Below are 15552 nucleotides of genomic sequence, written 5' to 3' on the forward strand. Positions count from 1 at the left end.
GAAACAGACAACTGGTGCCAGAGCCATGGCCTCAAGCTAAATGCCAAAAAGTGTATAGTCATCCCCTTTGGCAAAAACAAAGTGCCCACAAATTACCACATAGGTGGTAATCCATTAAGTACAGAAGAAGTAATTTGGGACCTGGGGACCCAAGTTGATAGCAATCTCTCATTTGACAACCATGTGGCCAAAGTGGTTAGAAAAACATTTTATATAGCCCACCTAATCATGAAGGGATTCACATTTAGATTAGGAGAGGTCATCGTGCCTCTTTACTCATCCCTCATCAGGCCTATAATCGAGTACAATGCCCCTTTTGGGATGTACCTTACCAAACACCTGCAGCAACTGGAAAGACCCCAAAAGTACCTCACCAAGAGGATCAAAGGGCTCAAACAGATGCCATATGCTGCCCGGTTAAAGAAACTCCAGCTCTACTCAGTGGCATACTGCCTGCTCAGAGGTGACCTGTGCCTGACGTATAAAGCCATGTCCAACCCGGAATTAAGGGACATGCTGCACCTCAAAAAATCCAAATCCCATCGAGCTACACGCTCGAGAGACTTGAACCTCAGCACTGAAATAAATAGGACATGCTGGAGGGACAGATTCATAATCCAGAGGCTCCCTTCACTCTGGAATAAAATCCCAGTCCAGGTTAGGCAGAGTCCCTCATTGACTCTGTTCAAGAGGAATCTTGATGAGTGGATGGGAGATCATAGGTTTACCCCAGGTATCACTTCTGTGTCACTGTTAGACAGAGGCACAGTATACTAACCTCGAAAAAGGGCATAGCAAAATAAATTTAAAATGGGTGGCGAAAGCCAAACATACTCTGGCTAGGCTTATAAATGCCCTAGGGCAGATAGCTTAGTATAACCTATGAACCTATGAACCTATGTTCTTACCTGACAGTTAATTTGGCCTGATAGTCACAAATGCTTTCTTTTCCAAACTTTCCAGCATATTCTGTCTCTCTCTCTTTCTCTCTTTTACTTTTCCTCAGTTTTCTCTAATCCAAAATCTATAGTGCTGGGCTGCAGACAGCACTCCAACACATAATGGGAGAATGTACAGAGGACTAAACAGGAGGAGGAAAAAACTATAAAGCCATTTTCCATCTGGTTCTTACTGCAACAGCTTCAATTTCTTCCTAGTATCAGATCGGTCGTGAGAGCAGAGCCTTCCACTTAACACCTACCCGAGCTTGGGTTCCATTAACATGAGAGTAGAGCCTTCCACGTGACACCTACTTCAGCTTGGGTTCCATTTAACATGAGAGTGGACCCTTCCACGTGGCACCTACTTGAGCTTGGATTCCATTTAACATGAGAGTAGAGCCTTCCACGTGGCACCTACTCAAGCTTGGGTTCCATTTAACATTCAGAATACCTACTTTTATTTGGCCAGATTCTGCATGGAGATAGCCCAGAATTTACTGTCTGACTTGTCTGGGTGCAGAAACTTCACTGGCTTTAAATATCTGATGGTTTTCTTAGCACATTTATTTACTCTGCTGGATTTCAGACAATGTGCTAATGGGAGATCCAAAGAAAACAACAGGAGACTACACAATTAATGAGTAATCAATCTGGTAAACCTTTTTGAGACAGTAATACAAGCCATGGACATCAATCAAACTGTTCAAACAACATATCTTGAGCTTGCCCGGTGTTTGAAACAGTACAGCATGTTAACATAATTAGCAAGCTAAGTGCACTGTTCTTTTGCATTTTCATGTATTTGTGAAACTGCAACTATTACTTGTGTCCAGAGTCCACTAGTTGTTGTGTCCAGAGGCCAGTCACATATTCCTGTGTACTTTAGCCCTATCCCATACTTCATTTTTTGATTATTATTTATCGACGAATTGGTCACGGGATACCACATTTATCATCTTCATCTAAACTCGCACTTTATCTGGGCACAAAGAGTTGAACTACAACAATCATAGATGTAAACCAGCCACTTTAAACTTCTGATCTCTACACTCCAAGTAAAAAAAAAAAAAAAAGTACCTCAATCTAAACAAACTACTTCACATAACTAATCCTACCCCACATAAATAGCAAAAACATTTTTTTTACATGGGGATTGTGCCCTCTCATTATTTAAATTCTAGGTTCATAGATTATTATTAGGCAGGCATGTAGTCCAGGCGATCATTAATAAGCCTATCCTAGATTCCTAATTGCTCCAAAGCACTGTCTGGTGAAGTGACTTGCTCAGGGTCACACAGTAGTTAAATAAAGATTGAAGAAATTGAACCCTGGACATGCTTATTAGCACTTCATAGTCTGAAGCAGTTATATATATATAAAGTAGCAAACCTCCAAAATTGCAAAACTGTACCCAAAAGGAAATCCCTACAAATGATAATATAGTTGAGAATGCATAACCTGAACGTAGAATATTACAAGTTAACAGCTGACAATTTGGACATAACAGACTGCACTCAATGGCATCATTCTTAGGCCTAATTAAAGGCAACCCATCCTTTTCTTGTCCAATCCATTATATCGTTCCATAGGTTCATAGGTTGGTACTAGGCTATCTACCCTAGGGCCTATACAAGCCTAGCCATAACAATTCCCTGGCTATTTCTTCCCACACTATTTACTTCCTGGATCCCTGTCTAGCAGGGTGACTGACGTGATCCCCAGGGTGAATTTCCTTTCTCCCATCCAATCGTCAAGGTTCCTTTTGAAGAGGGCCAAAGAGGTGCTCTGCTTGACATGTATGGGCAGTCTGTTCCAGAGACTGGGGAGTCACTGGGTCAGGAACCTATCCCTCCATCATGTTTTGTTTATTGTGATGACAAGGTATAGATCCCTGGAGCGTGTGCATCTGAGGGATTGGGATTTCTTTAAGTGTAGCATGTCCAACAGTTCTGGCTTTCACATGGCCTTGTATGTTAAGCAGAGATCGCCTCTGAGTAGACAATATGTGACAGAGTATAGCTGGAGTTTTTTAAGGCAGTCAGCATAGGGCATCTGCTTTAGGCCTGTTATTCTTTTAGTGAGGTATTTCTGCGGCCTTTCCAGTTGTTGCATGTGTCTTGAGAGGTACATACCAAATGGGGTGTTGCATTCTATAATGGGTCTAATAAGGGATGAGTACAGTGGGACAATGACCTCCTTTTTTCTGGATGAAAAGCCCTTAGTGATGAGATGTGCCACATAGAAGGATTTCCTGACTGTTGTGGTGATGTGGTTATCGAAGGTGAGACCACTGTCCAACTGTGTTCCTAAGTTTCTTATCACACTTTCGATGTTTAGTGTACTGCCACCTATGTGGTAATTCATGGGTACATGTTTTTTCCCAAAGAGGATAACTATACATTTCTTGGTATTGAGCTTGAGCCCATGGCTCTGGCAACAAGCATCTGTTTCTGTAAGGCCCTTTTGTAGAGTATCCACATCATATGGAGATTCAATAATGGCTCCCAGTTTGCAGTCATCTGCGAACTTTGTTAGCCAGAGTCCCTTAGTATTGGTCTGTACTTCACAGAAGTAGATGCCAAACAAGTGTGGTCTCAGGACTGAACCTTGAGGTACTCCACTTGTCACTTGCCTTGAGCTGGATTTGACGTCAGCTACTTTTACAGTGTGGGTTCTGTCAGTAAGCCAGTTGGCAACCCATCAAGTGACGTAGGGATTAATACCCAGCTTATTAAGTTTATCTATGATTCCAGAGTGGGGGATGGTGTCAAAGGCCTTGGCGAGGTCCAGATAGGCTGAGGCCTTGGCGAGGTCCAGATATGCTGTGTGGACTGCCTTACCCTCGTCCACGGCTCTGGAGACTGATTCAAAGAAGTCAATCAGGTTCAGGAGACAAGATCGGCCCTTCACGAACCCAAACTGGGTGGGGTCCAGTGTTTGAAGGTTGCCAATGTCTTTGTTTATAAGTTCGATGATAATACGTTCCATGGCCTTGCAGATCAGGCTCATCAGACTGATGGGGCGGTAGTTCCAGGGATCCAAGGGGATCCCCCTTGTGGAGTGGGATAACTGTAGCTGTGCACCACTCAGTGGGCATGAAGCCTGGGATGAGGCTATGATTAAACATGACACTTAGGTGAAGTGCCAGTTCATTTTGTAGTTCGTGTAGTAAACAGCCCAGGATGTCATCTGGTCCCATGGATGTTGTATTCGTAGCCTTGGAGATTGCGTTTTTACCTGTGTGGCCATTATTACCAGAATTTGGCAATCTTCCGGTATTGAGATGGGCCATTTAGGGAGTGAGAGGGGGGTGAAGTTGGCACTGAATCGATCTGCCAGGATATTGACAATATCCTTGGGATCAGTATATTTAATGCCATTCTGTTGTAGCTCAGAGAAGATCTGAGGATTGCCATTTAGATTCTTGACATAGTTATAGAATGCCTTGTGGTTGTCTTTGGAATCTTTAGCAATTTTATTTTCGTAACTAACTTTGGAGGATTTTATGAGGGATCTCAGCTTCTTACTAAGGCTGGTAAGGGAGTTTTTTTGCATACTGGGATTTTCCTCTTTTATGCACCAGTTTCTTCCTTTTGTTGTAAAGTTTGTTTATGGCAGGGGACCGCCAGATTGGCTTCATTTTTTAGGAGGAGAGCATCTTGGTTCTATTTGGGATGGCACGATTCATGCATGAGTGGATGTGCTCATACAGTATCTTAGTGTAGGACTCAGCAGTTGAACTTTCAGTTCCCGTATGCATCGGTGTCATGAAGTTTGTCACTTCTGACTTGAGTAGCATGAAGGTGGCTTTGGAGATATTTTTTATGGAGGTTTTCTTACTGGGGGGTGGGGGTGGGATGTGAATGTTAAGGGTGATTAGCTTATGGTCTGACCTGACCAACGAGGGCATGACCATAGGTGTGGAGCATTGATTTCCCATGTTGGTAATGACCAGGTCTAGGATATTGGAGCCCCCGGCGTGACAATGGATTATTTGATCCAGGGCATTGGAATTTATGAATTCCAAGAACAGCTGGGCAAAGGTGTTGAACATGAGTAGTTTTCCCAGTTAATGGCAGGGTAGTTGAAGTCACCCAGTATTAGGGTGTTTGGTTGTATCTTAATATTTTCCAATATGTTTAGAAAGGTGTGAGAATCTTGGGGCATGTTGAGGGATCTGTAGCAAGCTACAATTTGGATTGCAGTCTTACCTAGTGTTAGTTGCACCTGGCGAATTTCAGACACATTGTGTTGGGCAACTAGCCTGGTGGTGTGAATATCCTTGGTGAATATGGACACTCCTCCGCCTTTAGTGTTTTGATCCTGGTTTGGTGGCTGAAAAGTGTGCTAAGAGTTGTAGCCTGGTATTGCAGGGGTGCTCTCTGGAGCCTTGAACCAGGTCTCAGTTACTGCACAGATATCGATGTTCTCCATTTTTAGAAGTGCCTCGAGAGAGTGCATTTTGAGGTTTAGACTTTTAGCATTGAGTAGCATTACCTTCAGATTTTGCATGCTTGTACCTGTTACAGTGGTGGTTTTGTCCTTTGAACTTTGCCTATAAAAGGCATTATAGGGGTGGCAAGACCCTTAGCCAGTAACCTGAATCCCAGGGGTGACAGGTGCAGACCATCTCTGGCAAAGCATTGTGGTCTGTTGATCATGTCATCCCAGACATGATACTGCTTCCCCTTTGAATGACACCAGAAGCTTAGCCAATTGTTGAAGTCAGTCATTTTGTCCTTATATTGTGGTATCATTCTGGGTAAAGGCAGGATGCTACTCAGGGCTAGGGTCATACCTGCCTGGGCCACATGATCCGAGAACTCTTTCATGTCTCTTTTCATATAGTCCAGGGAGGTACGTCTCAAGTCATTCACTCCAGCATGGACAATGACAGAGTCATATTTGTACATGTTGTGGAGTGACTTAAGTGCATGTGCTATGTGGTGGATCCTGGCACCTGACAGGCAGCTGACTGTAATTCTTTCCTTTCAAAAAACGTTACCTCCCAGGGGATAAATGCTCTAAACAACACACACAATCCAAAAGCTAAAATAATAGCTGAAGAAGAGCAAAGCAAAGCTGTAACAATTCAAAACCATCCAGAAACGTAATTCTAAAAGCAGGTTTATTCACTAGGCAATCAAACAGTGGTAAGCGCTTTCACCCAAGAGGGCTTCTTCAGACCATAGTGGTCTGAAGAAGCCCTCTTGGGTAAAAGCGCTTATGTTGTTCCTGGATGGTTTTGAATTGTTACAGCTTTGCTTTGCTCTTACACCGGTTTTCAGCTATTATTGTAATTTTCTCTTTATTCAGCCAGGTGAGTGGACATCAGTGTGCCTGACTATAGAGTCACCTATGACTAAAGTGTTAGTTACATTGTCTTGCCTTAGGGGCTGTTGCTGAGTGGCACACTGGTGTTGTGAGCTATGTGACACTTTGGTTGTGATTAGTGTTTTTTTGCATTTCAGCTTCGGAGGTCCTTATTGCTTGGGCAGGATACAGTTAAGGGCCTCCACATATGTGGATTTAGTGTTGCTATGTGTGGGTGTTGGTGGTGTGGGTTTAGAAGGGCTATGTGTTGCTTGAGGTGTAGTGCGGGTGTTAACCTTCTCCTCTTGACTGTTTAGCGCAATCTTGGGTGAAGAGAACTTTGCTTCCAGTTTGGCTATGTAAGTGCATCTCTCACAGGTTGTAGTGTTGGGTGGTAGGAGGAGAGGGTTGTCTGTGTACATGAGGCAATTGCTGCATTGCCCCAGTATGCCCAGATTCACCAGGTGGACAGGAGAAATCACCAGAAGCTAACACTTGGACACACCTGGTTTCGTGCTTTTTTTGTAAAGTAGAGGCGCTGTTTTCCCTTGCCTTAGCAAGCTACTTTGCAATTATAGGCTGTTGAGCGCCTATGATTAATTTGTCCTTATTAACAAAGAGAGTTGAGTGCTTGTATCAGTTTAAGGCTTCCTAGTGCTTTCCAGCAGGTATTAGAGCAAGTGCTAGTCACAGGGATGCTTAAAGGTAAGATGAAAAAAAATGTTTATCCTAAACACTGCAGTGTGCACTAGAGAAGTTAGATGTGAAAGTAGGTAACTTAAGTTTTACCTGCCTAAAAAGTTAAGTTTTAGTGGGGAGTCACTATTTTTAAAACAGCAAGATAGATTGAAAGGGGGTGGTCACTTTTGTATTCTGGTACTATGGAATACAGTAGGATGGCCAATACATTTAAATAGTTGAAGGGGAGTGATTTCACAAAATGATAATTTTGTGCTTACTCATACAAGCCAGTGAAAGCAGAGAGGAAATGAGATATATGGTCAAATTAACATAAGGGGCAGGCAACTAGAAAGACACTGGTGTTTAAGAACAGAATAGTAACAGGCTGGGCGGGTTGGAAAAAATTCTGCGTGACTCTCAAGAGACAGAGCTGTGGTGTCTTTTGAAGTTTTAATATTCAGTTAAAAGCAGACTACAAGTAAAACACAAGGTAAAGAAAACAAATCACAGTATTCAAAATATAAATCTTACACTGAGAGAGAGTTTTTAAATTATCCTATTTCATTATGCTGCTTTGACTGCACTGATTGTTGTGGACTCTCAATTGGCTCTTACTCCTTCTGCAGTGATCCTCATAGCACTAAGTATTTTGGGGCAGTATATAGTAACTGCTTCATGCTTATCAAAAGCTCTTAATTGCTTACTCACAATAATTCATTATATGAGATGCACCATTCTGAGGCCAACGTATTACCTCAAAACCCATTTGGTAAGCACAAAACACACACACACACACACACACACACACACACACACACACACACACACACACACACACACACACACACACACACACACACACAAACACCTTCACAATACCAACTTATGCCAAGAAATGCATAATAGTATCCTTTGGGAAGTCATCCATCCTGGTAGCTATCATACTGACAACACACCCCTCAGAGATGACCCAGTAGGCAGGGAGTTAGGGACACACACATATAGTAATCTAGCCTTTGATCATCATGTGTCTACAGTGGTGAGGAAATCATTCTATGTTGCACAACTTATAAACAAAGGTATGGCATCTAAGTCCAAGGAAGTCATTGTTCTACTGAATTTGGCAATCATCAGACCCCCTCATTTAGTACAATGCTCCCTTTGGTATGTACCTAACCAGGCACATCCAACAATTGGAACATCCAGACGTTTCTAACTAAAAGAATATAGGGTGTAAGTAAAATGTCCTATGCAGACTGCCTCAGGGCCCTGTCCCTGTATTCTGTCTGCTACAGGGTTTTGAGGGGGGATCTTTGCCTGGCATACAGGGCATTGTCATACCCCACTCTGATAGACCTCCTCCTCCTCTTGCATATCCACAAAACATACAGAAACAGAATTACCCATTCTAAAGACTTAATCCTTTACCGTGATATAAATATGACATGCTGGAGAGATAGGTATGTATCACAAAGACTACCCCAACTATGGAATAGGTTCCCCATCCGTGTGAAGCAGAGTTACTCCAAAACCCAATTCAAGTGCAACTTGAACAATTGGATGGGAAACTGGAAATTCATCCCTGGTTTGGCACCTATGTCTCTAATGGACACAGGCAACCTGTAAATGGTTCATCTCTTTCCTGGTTAACAAATGCAATAAATATATACACGATGAAGTATAAGTAATTCATTTTGGTAAATGAGGAAACTACAGTAGTTGAAACGTAAGAACGTTTTCTGATCATCATGTCTCTGACACTTAATTCTTTCTCTTTTCTGACTATCATGTCTCTGCAGTAGTTCAGAAATCTTTCTGTCTGGCACAATTAATTTCCAAAGGGTCTAAATGAATTTTGCTTGTTATAGATTTACAATAAGCATAATCCCAAGTCCATCTTGCCAGTTATGTGTATCATTTTTACTATTCCTCAATAAAATTCAGGGTAGAGTACAGCAGAGTTCCTAATATGTTTACAGGTGACAGGTGTACATACGTTTGGGGCAATGTGCACAGGTTGATCAGTATCAGAGATGTATCCATCAATATTCACCTTGGCTTTTTTACTGGCTCATCAGTATTAGTTATGTGGTTACCTGGCTGATGATCTAAGCATTTTTGGTACTTTTACTTTCTAGTTATCAATCCTTACAACTTGTTAATTTGTTGGTGGCCCATTTCTAGTTAAATCAGACTGGAGGATATCAATGTCAATGAATTCAGTGTTATTACCTATTGCTAGTGGAATGTTATCAATGCAGTTTATATTCTGTTTATTTTTAATATCTTGAATTTTAAATTTCTTAGTCTTATTCAAATTATTCCCTTTCCTTTTCTAACACTGTGGTTTTAGTAACAAATGTGTGCTTCTACTCATTATTTTCTTTTTAAGAGTTTCATACTTTGTATTAGTAGGTAATACTGCTACAGGTTTGTTATTTTCCTGCCAGATGGTAACAAATTCCATTACAGTCCTAATTGTAATCTTATTACTCCATAAGCAGGTAGACAGATTACCTATTCTCTTGCTTTCCGATATAGAAGATAATTCATTTAGTTTAGTGAAATTTATTTGCACTTTAGCATAATGGGACTATCCCAGTAAACAATGCCCTCTTTTCAATGAAGACTCAAAGCTGGTATTCATACTAACTAGGAGAGATTTGGCCAGGGCATCCTACTGTATTATCACTGGTGCTGCTACAACAGCAAGGAAGAGGTCTAAGAGAAGCCCCAGCATGGAGCAAGAAAGAAAAGCTATGGAGAGTTTGGAGATTGAAAATGAGCATTTGGAGAATATTTGATATAGAGAATCAGAATTCAGATAAAGATTCTTGTGTGATGGATGATACAAATGAGGAGTGTTAAGCCACCTCAATTGAAAACTGAGTGAGCAAGTCCATTGGAGTGGTACAGATAACATACTGGCATCAGGAGGCTTGTGGATTATGATCTGTTGAAAATAATGAAGCAGGATGATCTAGTGACAGTTCTGCTGCTTCATGGGATGAGATGGCAGAAAACATTTTTAGAAGTGTAGATGATTATGATGTGGAAAAGAAACCAGGTAATGTGGCAACCAGGAATGCAACAATTAAAACTTATGCAGTAGTGACAGAAAGTAAGATGAAAGAAGCACAAACTGAGGAGGAGTCTTGTTTTGTATCAGCAGAAAGTACAGCAGTTAAAACTTATACATCAGTAACAGCACGTCCAAAATTAGAGCAGTAACAAACTGTAAGTAAAACTGTTTTTAAAAAGAAGAGGAGGGCAAATGTGAGAATAAGAGCACACAATGCAATTGTAACAAATATCTATTATACATTAGACAATTTGGTAACTGTTCTGGGATTTAAAGCTCACGGAATTCAGTATTTTACACATATAGGGACAGAAACTTTTTGTGGCTTATCATTTAAATTTGAGAGACTGATGATATTATTTCTGGAATTGTATGACAAAAAGGACATTTGTCCCAGTGCCTTTCCACAATAAGACACCGTATACTAACATGGCATTTTGGCAACCTTTATTGAATAACATCCTTTAATTATAGAGTTAATTGATCAACCATAACATTTATTAATCATGATTGAGCATAACTTGACTGTAACAGTTTAACAGTGACAGTGCCTCCTGCTCACATCTGTCTCATCACAAAAATAAGCAACGTTACCCCAACACTACCAGAAGCAGTGTGCCACCACTCATTTCCAAGACAACACAATGCTGAGGAAAAGGATGAACCTGGTAAAGAAGAAACTGTACAAAAATAAAAAAACATAGTAGGGAAAAGGTGAAAGTTTGTGTGCAGGTTGAGAGGTCAGGAGAAGGAATTGACGCTAAGAGGTTTTTGAAGTTCTACACAGTGAAAAATCTGATTCTGAGAATCAAGGATTATTTGCACATAAACCAGGAAAATTTTTCAATAGAGGAAAGGGTAAATATAATAAAAAAAAAAATAATAATAAAAAATATTTCCCTTAAAATTATAAGGAAGGAAAAGCGACAATTTTAGAGTACTTTCAGTAAATATGAACAATACAACATTGTAAGAAGTACAGAGGTAGTGGAATGGTGTACTAAATGTGATATGGATGTTATTCTGTTAGAGGTTATAAGATTCCTGACAAGTGAAGAAAGACTGCAAACAGAAATAAATTGTGGGGTGGAAATATAATATGAAACTTAGGAAGTGAAAGTTGGTCTGGGGCAGCTGTGTTGTACAGAGCGACAGTGAAACTGCCAGATGTAAAACTTTTAAGGATAGGAATAGCAATTGTTGTGAATGTGAAGTGGAAAGGAAATGTTTATAGAATTACGGCATTATGTGTAAATACAACTAGCAAGGAAATCTGTATCATCAAATATTAGACTACATGGTGGTTAACATAAAAATTACAATTGTAGGGGACTTTAATTGTGATTTAAGGATAAGATTTAAAAATAAATGGCAATATGCAGAAAAATACCAGAAGTGATAAAATGTGTTAAGTTAGCAGTGTGGAACAAAAGTCAGTGGACTTGTACAAGGGGGATGGTCAGATTTGAAATTGATTATTTTTTATTATCAGAAGTCTTGGGGCAGCAGGTGGTGATGCAGTTGTGACACGTTTATCAGACCACCACCTACACACAAATTGGTAAATGGAACAAAGGAGATATATTAAAATATGAAAGGGAATAAAAAGACTAAATGAGAAATTATGGGGTGAAATTGTTGAGTGGTAAGTAATGCAGTTATTAAAGGATCATATATCTATGAAGGACTTCTATAAATACTGGTCTGAGTGGTGGATTGGATTTAAAAGTAAATATAAAAAGTGTTTTTTTTTAATGGCATGATTAGAGGATTTTTAGAAAATAATATAAGACAGCATTATGGTATCAAAAAACAAATATATATATAAATGCAATTAAGAAAAAAATAAGGCATTAACATTTAGGTCAAGCTATTATTTACAACGATGAGGGTAGGAGGTGATTACATATTTGGGTAAAACAATAAAAGAGGATATTAGCATAATGAGAGAAATGAAAAATGTAAAAGGAGAGAGAGAAAAAAATGAGCTAATTGAGTATTGTTGTACAGTATGTAGAAAATATGTATAACAGTACAAGGATGGAAAATAAGAGAGAGTGGAAAGTAAAGAAATTTCTAGAACAATTTAAGGAAAACTTTGAAAAAGAATTATTAGTGAAGAGGATGAAGTACTTAAGAAAGTAATATTCATTCACTGTCAGGCCCAAATGGTATAGGGTATGGAATGTACAAGAAATGAATGCACTGGCAAACAGCATATTTTTTAAACATACTGAATGAATGGCTGAAGGGAGGTTTTCTTAATGAAGAATTATCTAGTGGGATGTAAAAATTTATATTGAAGAAGAATGAAATAAAACAAATTGGAGACATCATACTAAAATTATGATTACATTTTTTATGGGAATAATACAGAGAAGAATAGAAGGATGAGAGATATTGTGAAGAAAGTATATGTGGTATAAAAGGGAAAGGATGTCAATAATTGTTATTGGATGTGAGAGAAATTGCAAACAATAAAAGTTAAATGAAGGATGTAAAGCTTATGGTGGATAATATTAGCAAGACATTTAATGCCATGGGAAATGATGCTTTGTGGGATGTTATAGAAAACTGTGGAATAGCTAACAAAATTAGGAGTGTGTGCTTGTCAGCATATCAGAAATATGCATGGTGTGGTATAAGAGAAAGGTATCCCATGACTTGAATATTGTTTTGCATTGGTGATGAATGCAGCAGTGAGTGAAGTAGCTTATAAAATGAAAGATGCTACCTATGTGATGCAAAATGAGGTAGTAATACCGCTTGTTATAAATGGACACAATAGGTTCATTTGCTAAGAACAAAATATGGTTGAGGGAATTGTTGGTTTGTCTGAATGTATGTTTAAAAGAAATAGAAATGACATTACATAATAAAATTAAGGGTTTGAGTGATGTCTGTGATGATGTGAGGTATTGCCAACTATGCCAGGAGAAGTAAGACAGTGGATGTGTAACATATGGCAGCACGGCTAGCTGGAATTTTGTAAAGAATTATTTGCCATTCATATATCAAACTGATTTGTACAGATGCTTGTGTTGAAAAATGTATTTGTAAAGCTGCTTATATTAAAAATGTACCAATGGTGTGCCCTGCTGGACAGAAAAGGAAATATACATGCATTATTGTAACTGTTTAAATGTATATGTTTTAACAGAGGATACTGGAAGAGAAGAGGTTAATCTCAAATTCTGAAAATAGTTTGAAATTAAATTACCTGGCTTAGGCCGTAAAGATTGTATTTAGCAGTTCTCAATGCAGCCAGAGACAAAAAAGTCTGTACTAGGAAGTTTCCTGCATTGTCTTTGGGGTGAACTATTTGCTACTCTTGAAGGATGGAGGCTTGAAATTGTTTTATGACTACCAGGAGCTGCAGCAGATCTTATCAAGGCTTTGTGTGTGTGTGTGTGTGTGTGTCCGTGTGTGTGCTGCGTGTGTGTGTGTGTGTGTGTGTGTGTGTGTGTGTGTGTTATTGACACATATGTGAAAAATCCTAATAACTTTTAGCCAAGGGGGAGGAATAGGAACCAATAGTCAGATGACCAGATTTATATGATGATATTATGTAAATCATCACTAAAAATGATATTTTAAGGCTAGGTGAGACTGAAGTCTCATAGCACTCTGTTTTTGTAACCTGACAAAGAAGAATCTCTCATCTACTTCATCTTGCCTTGTTCTAACAAGTAAACCGGGAATAATAATTTTTTAGATCAGTTAGGAGAATATAGTGAAATTAGTTAAAGAATTTTATTTTTCTGTAACTGTGTGAACCTGTCTACCTGGGTTATTTTTAATATTTCATGTGCTTGAAACTCTGGTGTTTATTGTAAATAGATATTTAGTATTTTTGTGTTCTTTTATAATTTATTATTACATATAGTTAAACTTTCATTGTGGCTAGTCCTTTAAAGAATATTTTAACCTTTGAGAGTAGGTATATCTATTGGTGACACTACTGCAACTCCTAAAAGCCTGGCTGTTTGGGCAACATTACCATTTGTATTAATATTAATTTCATTCAGTATAATTGGGTACCCTTGCAAGAGCCTTAGAGTAGCTGGCTCTGAAATTTCTGGTGGCAGTGGACAGAAGGGATCATAGCTAGTAAATCTATACCAACCTTTCTTGTGTGTGTATGTGTGTTTGTGTGCATATGTGTGTGTGTGTGTGTGTGTGTGTGTGTGTGTGTGTGTGTGTGTGTGTGTGTGTGTGTGTGCGTATGTGAAAATCAAATATCAAAGAGTGTGTCAGCTGCTTGGAGCAGGGACATGAAGCACTGGTTCCACTGGGAGGGTACAGGAGGACTTGGCTTGACACTTGGCTGACTTAACCCTACACCTGTGCCAATGGAGAGTCTTATTGGGGATCTGAAAAGAGAGAGAGAGAACCCAGCACCTTGACTGACTGTATTCCTGTGTGCTCTTAAGGGGAAATTGTGCTTGATGCAGAGAGCCACATCTGGAAATACTGGTTGTATCCATTTTTGTTCCAAGTGAACATCCCTCTGCAGTGGTGAGGATTCAGGATCCTTGATTACTGGCTCAGAGAGGGATGTTACAATGTGAAAATTGGGGGAGTGTATTTTTCCATGAATGAAGTATCTTTGCTAGGAGTAAACAGAAAAAAAGGTGTAGTTATGATACAGTGGGAAGTGTTAAAAGAAATGTCTTATGCAGAAGACATGGATTATCATTCAGGAAAAAGATAATTGGTGAACTTGGTTTTAATGGGGAAAATAGTACATACGTAAAATGTTCATATGATCTCAGTAAAATATGAAAAGAAAATTGTGTAACTGGTGTTTTCTTTCATATAGGGTTCAAGATTAACCTAGTGAAAAGAGATGTATTGCATATGAGTGAAGATGAAGGAGGATTGGGGTTACTAAATTCACTTGTGAGTTTTGCTTCTTTAAATTTGTATAAAGTATCAATGTGGGTAAAGTAAGAGAATTAACATTTTAATGGTTAGAATGTTTAAATATAAAGTACAAAAAAGTCTGGGAAATTATAAGAATAACTGAAAAATAATATGTGAATGAAAATAATTATTAGGAAAAATATTAACATGGAAAAATTGATGATACAGAGAAAGGTAGAAGTATGTGGTATAATATGATGCAACAATATTATTATGTAAATCCATGAGAACATTTACTAGAAGCTGTTAAAGAAAGGAAAAAAAATAGGTTACCACTAATGGGAAATATGCCATATAAAAAGAAAGTTAAGTGTGTATTATTTTGTGGGGAGGAAGAGACAACAGGGTATATTTTCTTCAAATATAAAAGAGTAGTGAAACTTTGAAAAAAAGTTGTGAAGACTTTTTTGATATTATTAATGACAGAAATAATATAGATATGCATATGATTATGTATGGGTATTATAACACTAAGAACATGTGAAAAGGGTTAATATGTGGTATTCAGAAAGAAAGAATAAATGAAATTTTGATTAATGGGAAATGGATTTTGGCTGATATATTGTGAAAAATCAGATTATGGTTGCGGAAGGAGGAGTGGGGGTCAGT

This window comes from Protopterus annectens, chromosome 7.part0, assembly GCF_019279795.1.
Source record: "Protopterus annectens isolate FY-2018-M chromosome 7.part0, PAN1.0, whole genome shotgun sequence".
NCBI classification, from domain to species: domain Eukaryota; kingdom Metazoa; phylum Chordata; order Ceratodontiformes; family Protopteridae; genus Protopterus; species Protopterus annectens.